The sequence below is a fragment of the Ambystoma mexicanum genome, chromosome 2p, assembly GCF_040938575.1.
Source record: "Ambystoma mexicanum isolate Mex_15411 chromosome 2p, UKY_AmexF1_1, whole genome shotgun sequence".
Classification (NCBI taxonomy): domain Eukaryota; kingdom Metazoa; phylum Chordata; class Amphibia; order Caudata; family Ambystomatidae; genus Ambystoma; species Ambystoma mexicanum.
This window is the reverse complement of record NC_090923.1, coordinates 825157758-825174217: the sequence shown is the minus strand read 5'-3', so window position 1 is coordinate 825174217 and position 16460 is coordinate 825157758. Positions and strand designations below refer to the sequence as shown.

Genomic DNA, 16460 nt, shown 5'->3' with positions numbered 1-16460 from the left:
TTAATAATAAAACAGACTTAAAACAAAAAAATAGAAGGCAGCAGAGGGATTCAAAGAATAAGAATAGCTGAAAGGCTTGCAAGCCAAGAGGAAGAAATTAAGTTGCTGACATTGAGAGCTGTCTCAGTAGAATGCAGAGGTCGGAAGGAAGACTGAAGAGGGTCCCAGGGGTAGTGAAATTTAAGGTACTCAGTGAGTCAATTTAATACTGCTTGTTAGGATTTTGGAATAGTGAGGTAGAAGAAACACATGGTGGAAAAGTTGACAGGACAGTTATGATATAGACCAGATTTCCTATGGAGAGAGATGACAGTAGTCGTCTTATAGGATGAGGGAAAAGTAGCATTGGCAAGAGAGGAGTTGAAGAGGGAAGTAAGATGTGCTTCACAATGTGCAGGGACAGTGGGTCACAGGAAGGGTTGACCTTGAGGAGTAGGGCAATAATCTCATCATGGTTAGTGGGGGCAAAGGAAGACCAAGAAGCAAAGGAAGACCGAGAAGCATGAGAGGAAGGTTGGAGTGGTGGAGAAAAGTGAGCAGGAGGAGGGGATGGAAGATAATTAGCGACGGTATTGTGAAGGGTAGAAATGTTAGACGCTTGCTAGAGAGCAAGATCATTTGTACAAAGAGTAGAGGAGATGGGGTGGCCGAATTGAGAGATTTCTTTGGAGGCACCTAGGTTGGGAGGTTTAAGATGAAATGAGCAAGAAAGAAGAACAAGTTACTTAACCCAGGTAACGTTCTTTCGCCTGGATGATCCTCCCACGTATTCCTCATTTTAACATATCTCCAGCTTCAGAATTTTTTCGACAGGGGGCGCTGTGAGCCATCTCGAGTCGATGTCCCTCGAGGGCATCCGTTCAACTGTCGACGTCATCATCAGTCGAAGTAGCAAACGCAGCGTCCGTTGGCTTCAGTTCTGTTTTTCCCCCCTTCCTGAAGAGAAATTACCAGGCATACCATAGACCGTAGGCTCAAAGAAAGCGTACATTGTATGGCGGTGTAGGCTGGGAGGGGTTGATGAGGAATACGTGGGAGGAAATCCAATTGAAAGAACTTGTTCTTTGAATGGATTGTGTCCTCCCACGTATTCCTCATCTTATGATATTGGTGGTGGGAGTACAAATTACATTTTGTTCTAATCATGTACTAAATGAAGGACGCTTTTGCAAATTGTTATCCTTGACTGGAAGATGAAACCAGACAGTAATGTCTCACAAAAGTGTGGACAGACGACCAAGAGGCCGCTGAACAAATGTCTTTGATTGGGACAGAGGTTGCCATGCCCTTGTGGAATGTGCTCTTAGACCTTCCGGAAGGTCCTTGCCCGCTAATCTGTAGCACTCACCAACAGCCAGGATGATCCATCTGTATATGGTTTAGTAACTGCTAGACCCAATTTGCGGACAGTATAGCTGGTAGTTTTGGCAAAATTTAGCCATTCTGGATATGTAAAAACTGAGGGCCCTTTTTGGGTCCAGTCTATGTAATCATTCTTCCTCCTTTCCTTGATGGGGAGTAGGATAGAAAGTTGGTAAAGTAATGTTTTTGCGACAAGTGGAAGTCGGAGACTACCTTAGGTAAGAAAGAAGGTTTTACCTTGAGAATAACCTTGTCTTTATGGAAAACTGTATGAGGAGGTTTACAGGAAAGTGCCTGCAACTCGCTTGCTCTGCGAGCTGACGCTATTGTAATAAGCAAAACAGTTTTTGATGTCAAATGTCTTGGGCACAAGTGTAAAGGCTCAAAAGGAATGCATGGTACAAATGATCCCATACAGGTACATTGATTGGAACTGGTGGAAATACATTAGTGAGATCTTTTAGGAATTGAATAAATCAGAGGGATCTTAAAATATGAATTCTCCTCTGAAGAGTGCTTGAAAATAGATAGCGCAGCTAGGTAACCTTTAATTGTTCGAATCTGCAGCCCCCGATTAGCCAGATGTAACAGAAAGGAAAGCACTGTAGGTGTGTCATGTAGAAAGGGATGCACATTCTTATCCATGCACCAGCTGCTGAACTCGTTCCAACGGCACAAACATTTTGTTTCTGCCTTTCTGGCTGAAAGCAAAATCTCCATTACGTCATCTGGGAGGTCCCAATCCTTCCATCTCAGCCCTTCAGAAACCATGCATGAAGGATTGGGAGGCTTGACCTCAGGATGGAGAACCCGACGCCCCTCCTGCGAGAGAAGATCCTCTCTTTGTGGAAGACGCATTGGAGGGCAGATGGACATCAGAAGGTCCAGGTACCACGTCCTCCTGGTGCAATCCGGAGCAATTAGGATCATGGATTTCCCAAACTTTCTCAACCTCCTGATCATGTGAGGAATGACGGGGACTGGAGGACTCACGTACAGGAGTGGAAACTCCCAGTCCACTACGAACGCATCTACTAGAGCTCCTCTTGGGGGAAATTTCCTGGGAGCAGAACCGTTTGCACTTCCGGTTGACACTGGTCGCAAACCGATCCACTTGAGGGGTTCCCCAAAGGGTGAAGATCTCTTGAAGGACTTCCTGCGCTAGTTCCCACTCGTGGGAGACTGAGCTCGGCCTGCTCAGAGTGTCCGCCGCCGAGTTCTCCTCTCCTGCTAGGTGAACTGCTGATCGGGAGATTCCTTCTTGAATTGCCCAGAACAACAGTGGTAGTGGCTTCTCTCTTGTTGAGATAGTACATGGCCACTGTGTTGTCCGTCATTATCAGGACATTCTTTCGCCTTACAGATGGTAGAAAGGCCTTCAGCGCTAGACTGATAGTACATATCAACCTTTCGGAGCGAATGGGCAAACGACCGCTGATTGTCAGAGCGAGTGAGGCATCCGTTACTACAGTTCTCCCTGGCCATGGCTGCCAAAAAGATTCTCCCTTGAGAATGTTGTCCTTGCAAGCCCACCACAGAAGGACCCGAGAGACTCTGCTCGGAAACCTTCCGGTGGTCTGACATTCTGCCTGAAAACTGGGACCATGGAGTCCTGAGAGCCCATTGGAAAGATCTAATTCTCAGGCGAGCCTATGGCACCAGGAAAATGCAGGATGCCATGAGACCAAGCAACCTCAAAATAAAAAATAAAAATAAAATATAGAAGGCTGGAAGATACTGGGTACTCGGAATTTGGTAACCATCTGCAGAATGTGTTGAGCTCTCACCTCAGGTGACAAGGCTTTCCCCGAGGAAGCATCCAGAAATGCTCCCATTAATTGGAGTTTTTGAGCTTGTATCATGTGGGACTTTTTGTAACTGAGGAGAAGCCCAGTCTGTGGAGCGAGTGGTAGGTTACGCTGAGATGTTCCAGGGCTTGTTCGACTGAACGAGCCCTGATCAGCCAATTATCTAGGTAGGGGTAGACGGGAATCCCATCTGACACGAGACTCGCTGCCACCACTGCCATCAACTTGGTGAAAACCCTCGGGCGGAGGTCAGCCTGAATGGCAGAACTCGAAACTGATAATGAGAACCGCCAACCTCGGGTACTTTCTGTGCTTGGGATGGATAGGTACATGAAAGTAAGCATCCTGAAGGTCCAATTGTACCATCGAGTCTTGGAGTTGTAGAGCCTAAAGGATTTTAAACCATGTTGAATTTGTCCTTCCTGAGGAACTTGTTCAAGTTTCTTAAGTCCAAGATGGGTCTCAATCCTCTGTCCTTTTTGGGAATTGGAAAGTATGGGGAATACCAACCCTTGTTGCTTTCCGCTACAGGTACATGTTCTATTGCACCTTTCTCTAGCAGGGTCAAGAGTTCCTGCACAAGGAGCAGATCCGGAATTTTGAAAGAGTTGTTCCCCGGTGGATGATCCGGAGGCCTCTTTTGGAAAGGAAGGCAGTAACCTTGGGCTACAGTTTCCAGTGCCCAAGCACCTGAAGTAATACCTTGCCATTCGTTCAGATGCCAAGTAATTCTGCCTCCCACTGGGGTCATGTGAGTCAAGGCCTCAGAGTGGTCTTGAGGCGGCTGAAACGGCTGCAGATGGTAAAACTGCCGTTGCTTGGGCTGGCTTAGCACCTCTCCCACCACGAGGGAATCTTTTCTGAACTCTTTGCCCGGCTTGTCCTCTTCCTATTGAGTAGAATCAAAAGGACTTACCCCCTCCAGAAAGATGAGCCAGAGTAGGGGTATTGAGGCTGTCTAATGGTAGCGCTAAGGGATTTAGCCACTGCCTTCGAGATCTGCAGACTTTCCAAACTCTAATCCACTGCCAAACAACATCGAGCTGTCAAAATGCACATTGAGTAGTCTAGCTTGCACATCTGGTCCAAATCCAGACTTCCTCAACCACGCAGCTCTGCATAACACTGTGCTAGCTGCCCTGGATATGCTGATGCTGTCCGCAATATCGAGACCCGACTGGAGACATTCACCCATTGCCTCCTTACCATCCTTGATTGCCAGGAGGCCGTCTCTTTCCTCTCCTTCTGGAATGTGGTCATAGCTACGCAGTCCCACAGGGTAAACGTAAACCTTGACAAGGTACAAGTCACATTGGTTGATTTTAATGCCATACTGCCAGCAGTAAGAATCTTTCTCGCCCAGGCATCCACTCTCTTATCGTCCCTATCAGGAGGGAAGGATGGGTATGCTGACTGCTTGGTAGATGTAGCAGCCTGAACCACCAAACATTCTGGTGTCTGACGTTTAGTGAGATACTCTGGTCGCTGCTGGATGGTCTGTATTTTTTAGCAACATTTCTCTTCACTGCAACCACAGTTTCTGGTGTCTCCCAGTTTGCGGAGACCCTTTTTTGCATTGCAGTGTGAAACTGCAAAATTGGATCTTTCTGGGGACCCTGGTCCAAGATGTCTGTTGTGTCATCTTGTTCAAAAGTAGGAGTAGGCCTGCTCCAGTCTAAAAATTCTATAACCTTACTCATTAGTTTTCTATATGAGGAGTCAGCATGTTCAGTTAGATCTGGTTTGCCAAACTCTAATTCAGGAGAGTTTTCTAACCCACTGGCTGACTGAAGGTTGTCATACAAGTTCTTTAATCTGGACTCATCAGAGATTAGTTCTGCTGGCACATTAGGGGGGCTGAATTGTAACCCAAATGAATGTTGTTCTTATTCATAGATGGCTGATAAAGACAACTATTTTTTAGGCAAAGGTCTAAAAACCTTTTCCTGGACTATCACTGGCTTCGACAATTGCGAGGTAATTGTCGACAATGGCTTTGAAGTCGGGATCGCCTTAGTCGGTGTCGACTTTTGGTGTCAACGGCTCCGACGCAGATGGCATCAGCAAAGGAGTCGATGTGCTCTACTTCTTGTTCTTCGACAGAACCCTCGATGGGCTGGGTTCCTGACTCAAAGCCCTTGACGATTTCTCGTCAGATCGAGATGGAACTCGATGTAGAACCGGCTTAATGCTCGGTTTTGAAGATTTTGTCTTTGACTTCCATTGGTCGTCTTTTTACAGATCGACAGGGGCATGGGCTTTCCGATTGTCCTTCGAGGCCGGGGGCATGGGGAGGGTTGAGGCCGTATTCTCGAAAATCTTAAGCATTTCATTACAAAACACATCTCATTTTGCTGGGTATAGTCCGATCTAGTTTAACACTTGATTACCTCAGCCGAGGAATCACTGGAGGTCGAAGGTGACCAATGATGCCGTTTCTTGGCCTTCTTCGAGGAATACAATGAAGAATGGCGTGATCGACTCCTTTTTACGTCGATAAGAATCCCTGGACTCAGTCTTTCTTTGAACTCTTCGAAGGTAACCTCCTCCTGATAGAGTCAATTAGTTATGATATGGCATTTATAACGCGCCTGTATACAAGTGTCTAGGTGCCACAAGACAAAGGAGGTAAGACAGAGGGAAGACATGAATCAATCCTACTAGGTCTTGTGTCATTCAGATTGTGTAGTGCGACAACAAGAAGTGCAAGGGGAGTCGAGAGGCGGGGAAGTATAAGGGGGTGAGGAAGTGCAGCCAGAGCAGCATGGCTCTAGGTAAGTGCTAAGAGGCAGGGGGCTGTAGGGGTTACAGCATACAGCCCCTAAGTGCATGGTAGGCCAGGAGGTAGTGCAAAGAAGACTGGCCTAGGAGGAGCCTGGTACCCAGCAAGACTCAGAGGATACCAGGCAACCCGTTGGAGGCACACCAATCCTGGATCGACAGTCAGGAATGAGCGAGGGAGACGAGAAGGCTGTGGGAAGCCTGAAAGAGAGCAGAGTGTCAAAGGGAGCAGATAGACATTGAAGAGCCAGGGTGAGAGGAGAGAGCCCTGGGGGACACCACATGTGGAGGAGAGGAAGGACCCAAGATGGACCAGGAGGAAGGTGGTCAGCCACACCAGGGCCTGATCCGTGATGTCCAGGTTGTAACAGTCAATTGATCAAGATGGCGTGATTGACCATGTCAAAAGCAGAGGATAGGTCAAGGAGGATGGGGGACAGAGGGAGAGCAGGAATCAAGATTAGAGAGCAGATCTTCACAGGTGTTTAGGAGAGCCGTTTCCATGCCTCTGGCTGCTCTGAAGCCAGACTGATGGTCGTGGAGGCTGCCAACAGATTCAGTGTAGAGGGTAAGCTGGGAGATGGCCAGTTTTCCAGGAGTTTGCCCAGGAAAAGAGTGATAGATCGGGTGATAGTTTGCCGGACAGGTAGGATCGGCAGAAGGCTTTTTATGATACATTTTATTTGTATCGCACCCATACACAAGAGTTTGAGAGCGCAAAAAGGAGGGGGGTGCACAAGGGAGGGCTTGAGGAGGGAGGGGGAAGATCCAGTGTCGAAAGAGTGATTGAAGAAATCGGCCAAGGCTGCAGCAAGGGTGGCAATGTGGTGCTTGATAGTTCTGGAAGAGCAGGCAAGCACCTGTTTGAACGACACCGTCATTAGATCGGACTTGTCTAGAAACTTTGTCAGAGAGAAGGAGGGGAAATGAAGAGGAGAGGGAGAGTCGGCCAGGAAGCCTGGGAAAGGTAGAGGATGAGGAAAGTGAGGACAGGATAGTTTTTGTGGTGACATGAGAAGCCAGCACCATGCAGAGGGGTAGGGAGGGAAAAGGAGAGGTGGAGATTGGAGTAGGATTGACCAGTGCCTTGCAGATTAAGAGTTTGGCTGTGTTGTTAGATGCCACAGAGACGTGTGCTTGGATATGAACCCTCTTCTTGGAGAGGACAGAGAGTCTGTATTGCCTTTGGGGCAGACGGCAGGCCAGTTTGCCAGATGATGCCCCTGAAGCCCTCCACTTCCTTTCAGCCATCCTGCACTTGCGTTTCAAGGTTGCGAGGTCAAAGTCATACCAAGAGTTGCACTTGGAGTTAGGCTTTAGGTGGATTCTCATGACAGGGGCAAGGATGTCCATAGTGTTGGAGAGAGACAGGTGCAGGTTAGAGAGGGCTGTGTCAGAGTCTGAGTCAGCCATAGGAGTAGGAAGAGCAGAGAAAGTAGAGGCAAGGCTTCCACTGACACTCGCTTCATGGGCTGAATGAACGAAAAGGACGGTGGCAGAGCTGGAGGAAGCTTGCGGTGCGGGACAAGAAATTTCAGGTGGGAGGAGAGCAGAAAGTGATCAGTTAAGGAGAGAGAGGAGTGGTGAGAGGGATGTCTGAGGAGATGAGAAAATCCAATGTGTGTCCGGCTGAATGTGTTGGACCAGAGGGTAGGATGGAAAGGGAGAGAGAGTCGCAAAGTTTGCGTATGAGTCCAGAGGAGGGATTAGAGACACCCAGGTCGATGTTGAGAGGTAGAGGCAAGAAGAGGAGAGGTCAGCCCATTCTGAGAGGAAGAGAGTGACCTGGCAAGGTGGCCTGTAGATGATGGCCACAGTCATAAAGGCCAGGCGAGATAGCCTGCAGACCAGGCATTCAAAGACAGATAGGGCTGCTTAGAAATGAAGCAGGGTCCCACTCCGGAAAGATCAGGGCCACTCCACCTCTGGGTCGGTCAGTTCTGGGCCCCGAGAGGATCTTGTAGCCCTCAGGGAGGAGAGTGTCGGAACTCGTGATGGAGCTCCCCGTGAACCATGTCTCGGTGAGAGCGGGGACATCTAGGTCAAGGTCTTCGAGGAGGTGACAGATCTCAGAGGAGTGTTTGACAGCAGAACGAGTTTAGAATAGTGATGTGGAGCAGGTTGCCACTTTTGTAAGGCTTCTGAGGTGGGGTACAGGAGTACGGTACACCCAGCAAACCGGTTGAGGGGCCCAGAGAGTGGGCTGAGGCAGTAGTCGGATGTGGCATAGGGGCCAGTGAGGAGGAAGGGGAGAGGAGCCAAAGAAGTGTTAGAGGGAGTAGCAGGAGAATGGAAAAATGTGTAAGTCGCGGGAAGCACCCATCAAAAAGGAGGAGATTGGGCTGAGAGCCCTGGACCAATACAGTACCATTTAGATAGACAATGATGATATTATGCGCCTATAACGCACCTATACACATGATGGTTTTGGAGGAATGGAAGCAGACCACAGGGACCTCCCACTGGATGTCACCAATAATGGGAGATGAGGAGAGAGAACAGAGACCATATGAGGGGTCCATAGGTCTGGAAAGGGAACAACAAAGAGGATGTCGGGGAGAGTGTCTAGAGGAAGCGCTGATTATGGGTATCAGCGATACGAAGGCCTGGGTTGGAGACCAGCATATCCCTCTTGAACTCTTTCCTTCCAGACTTAGTGAGAGGGATAGGATAGGAGAAGGAGTAGCAGTGTGAGAAGATGGGAGAGATTGAGAGCAACATAGAGGGTGTGAGGAAAGAGAAACAGCCCACAGCCGTGCCCCACAGGAAGCACCAGAGGGGACGGGTTCACACAGAAGGAGGCCCATAGGAGGCAGCAGGTAGACAACACACCAAGGGGGAACGAAGGAGTATTGTGGACAGAAGACGGGGAGCGAGGGGTTGATGGACAGCACACTGGAAAACACCCAGATTCTACTTTCCTAAAGGAGGTAAAAAGGCCTAGTCTTGACACAAAAGCAATGCAAGAATGCGACTTTCCTGGAGAAGGGATGATGGCTAAGCAATACAGTCACTGAGATGCTAGTGGATGGTGAAATAAGAGAAGAGGGTAATCGGGGGTGGGTCAGTTGGGTGGGGTGTAGCAATTGCTGTCGCCCCTGTCCGCCCTGCGCCTACCGTATCGGTTGCAGCAGGTTAACGGCTGCAAGCTTCATGCTTCCCCAACTGACACCATCAGGAGCGACTTCTGGGGTACTATCCTTTGTTCCAGGGTCCTTAGCTGCACAGGCAGAGGAGCTGCGCTGGTCGGACGATCTGAAATGGGGCTCCAGGCCCAATCAGGCTCAGGGAGGCAGAGCGAGAGGCAGGAGGGAAGGTATGAAGGAAGAGGCTGAGGGTGGGAGAAGGGGAAGCAGATGGCTCAGGGTAGCGCTAAGTAGACAACAAAAAGCACAAGAAATGGATTGAAGAGGGAGGCGGGGGTGGGGAGGGGAAATGCCTGGCCAAGAAGAACGGTCCCTCACCTCAGGCACAACAGGATTCAAGTGCCTTCTCAGCCAATACGTTCACAGCGCACCCAAGGCTACAATCAAGCAGTGGGCTCCAGGCCCAATCAGGCTCGGGGAGGCGGGTGGGAGAAGGAGAAGGAGAAGCAGATGGTGCAGGGTAGTGCCAAGTAGACAACAAAAATGGATTGAAGGGGTCGCTGGCCAAGACCCCCAATCAGGCACAATAGGATTCAAGTAGAGATGTGGGAGTTTGGAGATGTGGTTGAAGAAGTGACCTACCGGACTAGGTGGCTGGTATAGAGGGATAGTACGAATGTTATAGGGGGCAGTAATGGTGGAGATAGCGTATTCAAATTAAGGCAAATTAGCAGGAGGCAGGAGAGAAATGAAGTTTACTTTAACTTCTATAAGCAGGGGTAAGACCAGCCTTTAGGTTATGTTTAAATTGAGGGGCTTTCCCAGCCCTATCCGAAGATGTGGGGTTGTATCATTAAACCCCATGTACTGGGCCACCGAATCAGTACAGACACTTCTGCTTCTTTATCCAGATATTTGCCCTTCTGTTCATCCTCTAGGGAGGAGGATTCATATGAAGACCAAGATGTAGATGAAAACGAGGAGAGTGATGGATAGGCATGACCATGTTTGTGCCTACTCCTAATGCCTTTCCCTTTTATGGCCTTCCAGAAGATCTCCAACAATCTCTTTCCAGAGATTCCCTCGTGCCTTTAGAGCTTCCTAGGTCTCTCAAGATATCAGGGGCGGGCGGGAGGTAGGGGAAGAGACCTGCGCCTCCAGATGGTGCCTCTTTTTTTCTCGAGCGTTTCCCCATGACTCAACAGGAATACGCTCACTATGGACAGACACAGCAGAACCCCCCCAAAATCCCCAAAAACCATTCCATGTATACATATTAGGGGAGCCACGTAGGAAGAACCTGCTACCTTACGCATCCGTTGCTAGGCAACACACGCTACAGGCCCATCCTTCACCCCCCCCCACCACCCTTCAGACACCTTACCTCTGCCGGTCACCCCAGGCCAAGCCTATCGCTGCCTTCCGCTTTGCAGAACGAGCATCAGGGTATAGCGCGCCATTGCCAGCCAGGAACATCCCTTTCCTGCTTTGCATTGGCAGAGTCCAACTGGTGCGCCACATAGCTCCCTCGTGCTTGCCTTCTAAACCAGCACCTCTCGCTCTGCTCTCGACTTTACACCTTGTTTTTTTAATTCCTTTTTCCAACGAATTCCTATGGTTTCAGCATGCTTTAGCAGGTGCTAAAAGCATCCAGATTCCATTGGTTTTACGGCAGAACGAAAATGTCTTGCTGGTGTAAAACCATGATGCATTTGAAAGTAGTGGAGGAACGTACAGTGTTCCGTGCCCCTACTCCGCTTCCAAATGGCTTCAAAATCGAAAGTGTAAAAGGTGCAGTCTTGGTTTTACTCTTCGGGGACTTATTAGAAAATGACACCCAAGATTTCACAGTATAGATCGTCTTTGGTGCATAATTCTTGTGTCTGGACCCCTGGGGTACCCGGTCCAGGCACACAGTTGCTGGGGGGGACCCAACACATCCATTTGCAGTGACAGTTGCGGGTGGCTCACTGGCCCACATGCCAGCCCTAGTGTTCGTTCTGGGAACCCAGCGACACACAAACCGTTACCGTTGCAGTGATCACCCCGTTGCCCATGTTCACACTGACTCATATGGTAGTCGTGGTCACACAACTGGACCATGGTCATTAAGAGACGTAATTGTGATGTGTAAAATGGAACGATTGGACTGGTATCTGAACTGCCCTATGCTCGGTACCAGGGACGAGGGGAGTTTGTTCGTAGTGGTATTGTACCAACTACTGTTGTGTAAAACCAATCAAGAAAGTTTATTTAAAAAAAGAAAATATATATATATTTTTTTTTTTTTTAAAAAGCACACACACACAACCAACCCATGCCCCCACCCACTCCTCCCCCCTACCCCACCCCCTCCTGCTCCTCCACCCCCCTGGACCATAGCCTGGGGACACCCAGGGACTCTGCAAAGTGGGACAAGAAGACAGGGTGGCAGAGTTGCCACGCAGGGGCTCCGCTTGGGGTGTGGTACAGAAACAGTTGCCTCGCAGGGGCTCAGCAGCATGAAGGGCTCTGCAGGGCAGGCCCTCTGCCTGAGAAGGCCATGCTGGTGCTGCGCAGCAAGAAGACACACCACACCACTCGTCCCTTTTATTCGGTATATCACATGGCGCACCGACACGTGACACAGCCCAAGCCCTTAGCACACAGGTCTCCGGGGGGGGGGCACACGAAAGCCCAGGATGAAATGTACAAAACATTATTTAATTGATTGGACGATATGGGCAGGGCGGCTCAGATGGTCGGACTGGACCATATAACTATCTCCGGCACCAATGAAAAAGTGGCCCACAATTGCAAATGGATATTCATTCTTTTAGTCACAGACTGTTTGAATAGTACCCACAGGTTTTTTTGTTAAAATGTAAGCAAATTGTGATATTTAAAGAATATTTATTCAGCAACAATGATCAAAACTACTAACTGCATAGTGAAGTAACTCATCAAACTAGCCCACTTTGACTGGCTACACTAGCATTTTTGGTACAGGCATTGCACTATAGGCCAGTCCGAGCCTGGCGGCTCATCCATAATGGGCGAGGGGCCGTCCACCCAGTGGCCCCCTTACCCATTATGGAGGAGCAGAGGGGCCAGCCAGTGAAACAGCGAGCACTCCCTCAGTGGATTTTTCCAGCCAAGGGAGTGCTCCCGGGGTGGCTGAACTGTCAAAGGGAAATGGGGTTTCCCTTTGACAGTTCAGTTCCCCAACCGCACATGCTCACTGAGCCATGCAATGATGGAGGAGTTTTACTTCGCCAGCCTTGAATAGCAAATTTGAAATGTTGGCTGGGGCGCACTGCATGTCTGTATGTGCGAGGTGGAGCTCCTGTGCCTCCTCGCACATACGGACAGAGCAACCTGGAGTGGGGCATCTCAGCATCACGCGCAGGCCCCTGCAGAAGGTATGTTTATGTTCATTTATTTAAATATGTGTATGGATGAGTGTATGCTTGTTATGAGTGAGTGTATGGTGATGGGTGCTCGTATGAATGATAGCGATTGCTGTGTGAATGTGTGTGTGTTTAATTTGGTCCATTGAGCTGATTTTGGCGAGTGGGGGGTCAGAGGAGGGGAGGTTTGTACAACAAAGGCATTTTTAAAATGCTTTTCTGCACAATCCCCCAACACACCTGACAAAATTAGCTCTCCTAAGGCGCTGTGCAGCCCAGGGGACAGGGATGGCATATTTTTTTAATCTATTATACATATCCTGTGAAAAATACCATGTTTTCCCCCTGGGCCACCCAGCGCCAATTGCAAACCGTTTGGCTTTTTACTCAAGTATGCTCTAAAATGCACCATTTTAACCCATTATTTTAAAAAAATGAACGGGGGGAAACCACCTGAACCCTGCATGATTGGTTCAGGCTCCTTCGCTACATTTGGTCGCTATGGGATTTCAGTGGGAAATATTTATGCTCCTCCAGTTAAAAAATTCACCAGCTCTCACTGGCCCTCGGACTGTGTTGGGAACGGGGGGGGGGGGGGAGTCAGGGACTGTGGTGGGAGCAGGGTATGCAGAGCCAAGGGTCTGTGATGGGGTGGGGAGAGCCCAGGGACTATACTGGGAGTAGAGTGCGGTGACAGCACGCAATAGTTCATAGCCATTTGTACATACTGTCCATTTGGCATGTTTGGGGGGCCCGGCCTGCCCAAATCTCGCTCAGGGGGGCCCAGTCCATAAAGGTTTGAAGACCGCTGCCTTAGAAGGACTCCTTAAAGGAGGAGCAAACCACAATAATCAGCATCAATTTTTGAAAAAAACGAAAATATTCTATATTTTATGGTTAAACTAAAATAAAGTGTACTACACGCTGTCTTTTTGTTGCATCATTTAATGAGAATGATGACGCCAATGCCACCCGAGAACAGTTTGATATGGATGCTCCTTACATTTGTCAAAGTGAATCACTTTCTAGAAACGGGTGAGCCAGTCTCGTTTAGTGAAGAGGGGGTATTAGCCCCCCACCTAAAATAATGTGTAACTAGCATACCAAAACATGTAGTTCACTGCAATAAGCAAATGGTTTAATCTCACCAGGATAACGTCTTTTCACTCCTGGTTGTCTAAAGCCAAATAACCGGCATTATGCACGTACCGCTTAACTGTTCAACTGGCGTTCCATAACACTACAAATACCAGCGTGCGCCAGATGGCTTAATGAAAACAAGCACGAATGCAAAAGCTGTTGACAACAATCCGGTGGCTAAATGAAAATGAAAACAAACACATAACTGCAAAAGAGGTTAACGCTTCGTCATCTTGCCACTCTAGGATTCAATGCACTCTCAAACATGTTTACATATTCTAAAACCCCCAACTAGACGGGTATATCTGAGGTTAACTAGAACCGGAAGAACATCACAATCATACCATAACGTCACCATTTACTAGCGGAAGAATACCTACTTCAAAGTATGTTCGTCATACAGCCATTCACGTATACATCGAATGTCTCCTTCCGCCAACATTTACCCACAAGTGGGGTTTTCTCTTCCGTTCTTCACTGAAAACTCACTTCAAAACTGGAACAAACGAACCCAAAAAGGACCTCTCACCGAAGCTTCATTACTAGCAGCTGAGAGTGTCGACGAACGACTCGAAAGTCTTAAACAGGTGTTATTTTACTGAGCTACGGTTCCTAGGGTCTTGCTCTTCACGGCGGCGCACCGCCTTCCCGTGACGTTGACAGGCAAGACAGCTGCGGTTTCACTGGGTCCTAAAATGAGTTGAGTGAAAGTCAGGGACTCGTGCGTTCATATATAACGTGTATCCCGTAAAATCCCAGCCTGATCGAAAATTTCTCTGAAGGCATATTTGTAATATTTGAGAACTTGAATAGACATTAAATAACCATTCAGAAATGTTTATGAAATTGAACGGCAAAAATTATTTATTAATGGATAGGTACCAACTTTTCAGTGTGCTGAAGGGTCACCTGTGTGTTTCCCACACTCATATCCTATTCCCCCGCCCACAATGTTCATATTTGCATATCCACACCCACCACCCTAAAATGACACCATGTGATGTGAACCCACCACATTAAGGACAATTGTATTAGAATTCTTTGTCCGGAGGCTCCGATTATGCTTCTCTTTCCATTTTACTATTTCAGCAGCAAATGTACAAATCAATAAAACATGATAACAAAACTCATAAAAACTACAATAACCATTGTTTTTGAGTCTTTGGTAGTTCTGTTCTTATTGGCCCACAAACCAACTACATGATAATATTAACCAATCAGCATAGTCCTTGTCCTCAAACCACACTGTCCTTCTACTTCACTTCCTCTTTCTTTGCTGCTCGGCAGCGAGTTAAGTGCCCTTTTGATTATTCTTATGATGAATGTATGTTGAGAATCTGTGTATAGAAAGGCACACTTGTACACACCCGCGTGCACAACTTAGAGCTTTGGCGGAGCATATCCGCAGCTGATTGTGAGTATTCTGAAGTTGCAGTCGCGATCGGGGCTGGTCCTCTGTCGACCGCAACCTCTGAAGGGAACCACAGAGGGCACTATGATCACGGAAAGGGGAGCGTGACGGGACCACGTAGTTCCGGCGCTCCCACCATTCCACGGACCGTTAAGAGAGTGTAATATCATTAATACGATTGCTCCAAAAGCATATCTTTATAATATCTGATCCCCAAGAGTCGGTAGACAGAATCCGCTCGTTTTCGCTTGAGAGCGCAACGTTCTTTATAATTGCGCCATACGACTAGAGATCACAGCGCCCCTGAAGGCCACAGAGAGATACTGCAACAATAACAGTGACAGGCACAGTCCCAGTTAAAACCTGCTATATCATATATATATATATATATATATATATATATATATATATATATATATATATATATATATATTACATGTCCACGGTAGTGGCCATGTAGTTATGGTTAAGTTGGTGTTTCCATAGGAAGAGCACTTTTTGGGCGGCTTATAACTTAGCTCCCCCTGGACGAATCCTCACCAAACTTTGCATATAAAGTATATGGCCCACTCTGAATTTGTTTGCAAAGTTTGGTGAGGATTCGTCTAGGGGGGGAAAAGTTATAGGGGGGGGCCCAAAATTTCTTTTTTTCCCATTGACTGAATTGGCAATGTTTTTTGCTCGCACCTACAGCCCAAACCGCTGGATGGATTTTCAACAAAGTTGGACCAGGAGCAGCGGCTTGGTCCCGAAAGCGTGCTTTTGAAAATTTGGTGAAAATCCGTTCAGTAGTTTTTTTTAAAATGACCAAAAAGTAGGTAAAAAAAAATTAGTGATATCTGTGTTCGGTCCGTGGACACACTTCCCTGTTCGCTCCGCGGACAGTGTCCTGATTGGCCGAGTGGCTTACGTCATGTCCGCGGACATATGGCGTATTCGCTGATTGGACGGTGTTAAGCATGAAGCGCGTCAGATTTTCGGTAGCGCCCGCCATCTTGGATTCGCGGACGTCCGCGGATAGCGCGGTGAAAGTTTGTTCGAAATCTGTATTTAATAGAGTGTGTTGTTGTGTGGGAGTGTTTGGGGAGGATTTGAGATAGGTTAAATGTTGTGCTTTTTTATGTGGTGGACGTTCTTTTTGTGTTCGATTTGTCTGTGGACATCACGGGTGTTCTGAAATGTTCTAAATAAACTGAATGGGTGGTGTTCTGAGGACTCAAAATGTGTCTGTTTTGTTCGCAAGTAAGCTGAAACTGTTCCAAGAACACTTGCGGTGTCCTGAAATATTCGCAAATAAACAAAATGGGGGTGTTCTGAGGACGCTGTCCGTATTGTTCGTTGTCAAGTTGAAAGTGTTCTAAGAACTCTCGCGGTGTCCTGAAATGTTCTTAGGGGGTGTCCTGAAGACGCTGTCCGTATTGTTCTCTGGCAAGTTGAAAGTGTTCTAAGAACTCTCGCGGTGTCCTGAAATGTTCGGAAATAA

The 16460-nt window shown here is 47.9% G+C and overlaps 1 long non-coding RNA gene across 1 annotated transcript in view; it reads right to left on the bottom strand.

The window, feature by feature from the left end:
* LOC138566837 (uncharacterized) overlaps window positions 1-14267 on the bottom strand; it is a 300267-nt gene extending 286000 nt beyond the window's left edge. Inside the window, exon 1 of the long non-coding RNA XR_011302037.1 lies at window positions 13947-14267. This is a non-coding gene — a long non-coding RNA (uncharacterized lncRNA). The remainder of the gene's footprint in view (window positions 1-13946) is intronic.
* Between the last annotated feature and the right edge of the window lie 2193 nt (window positions 14268-16460).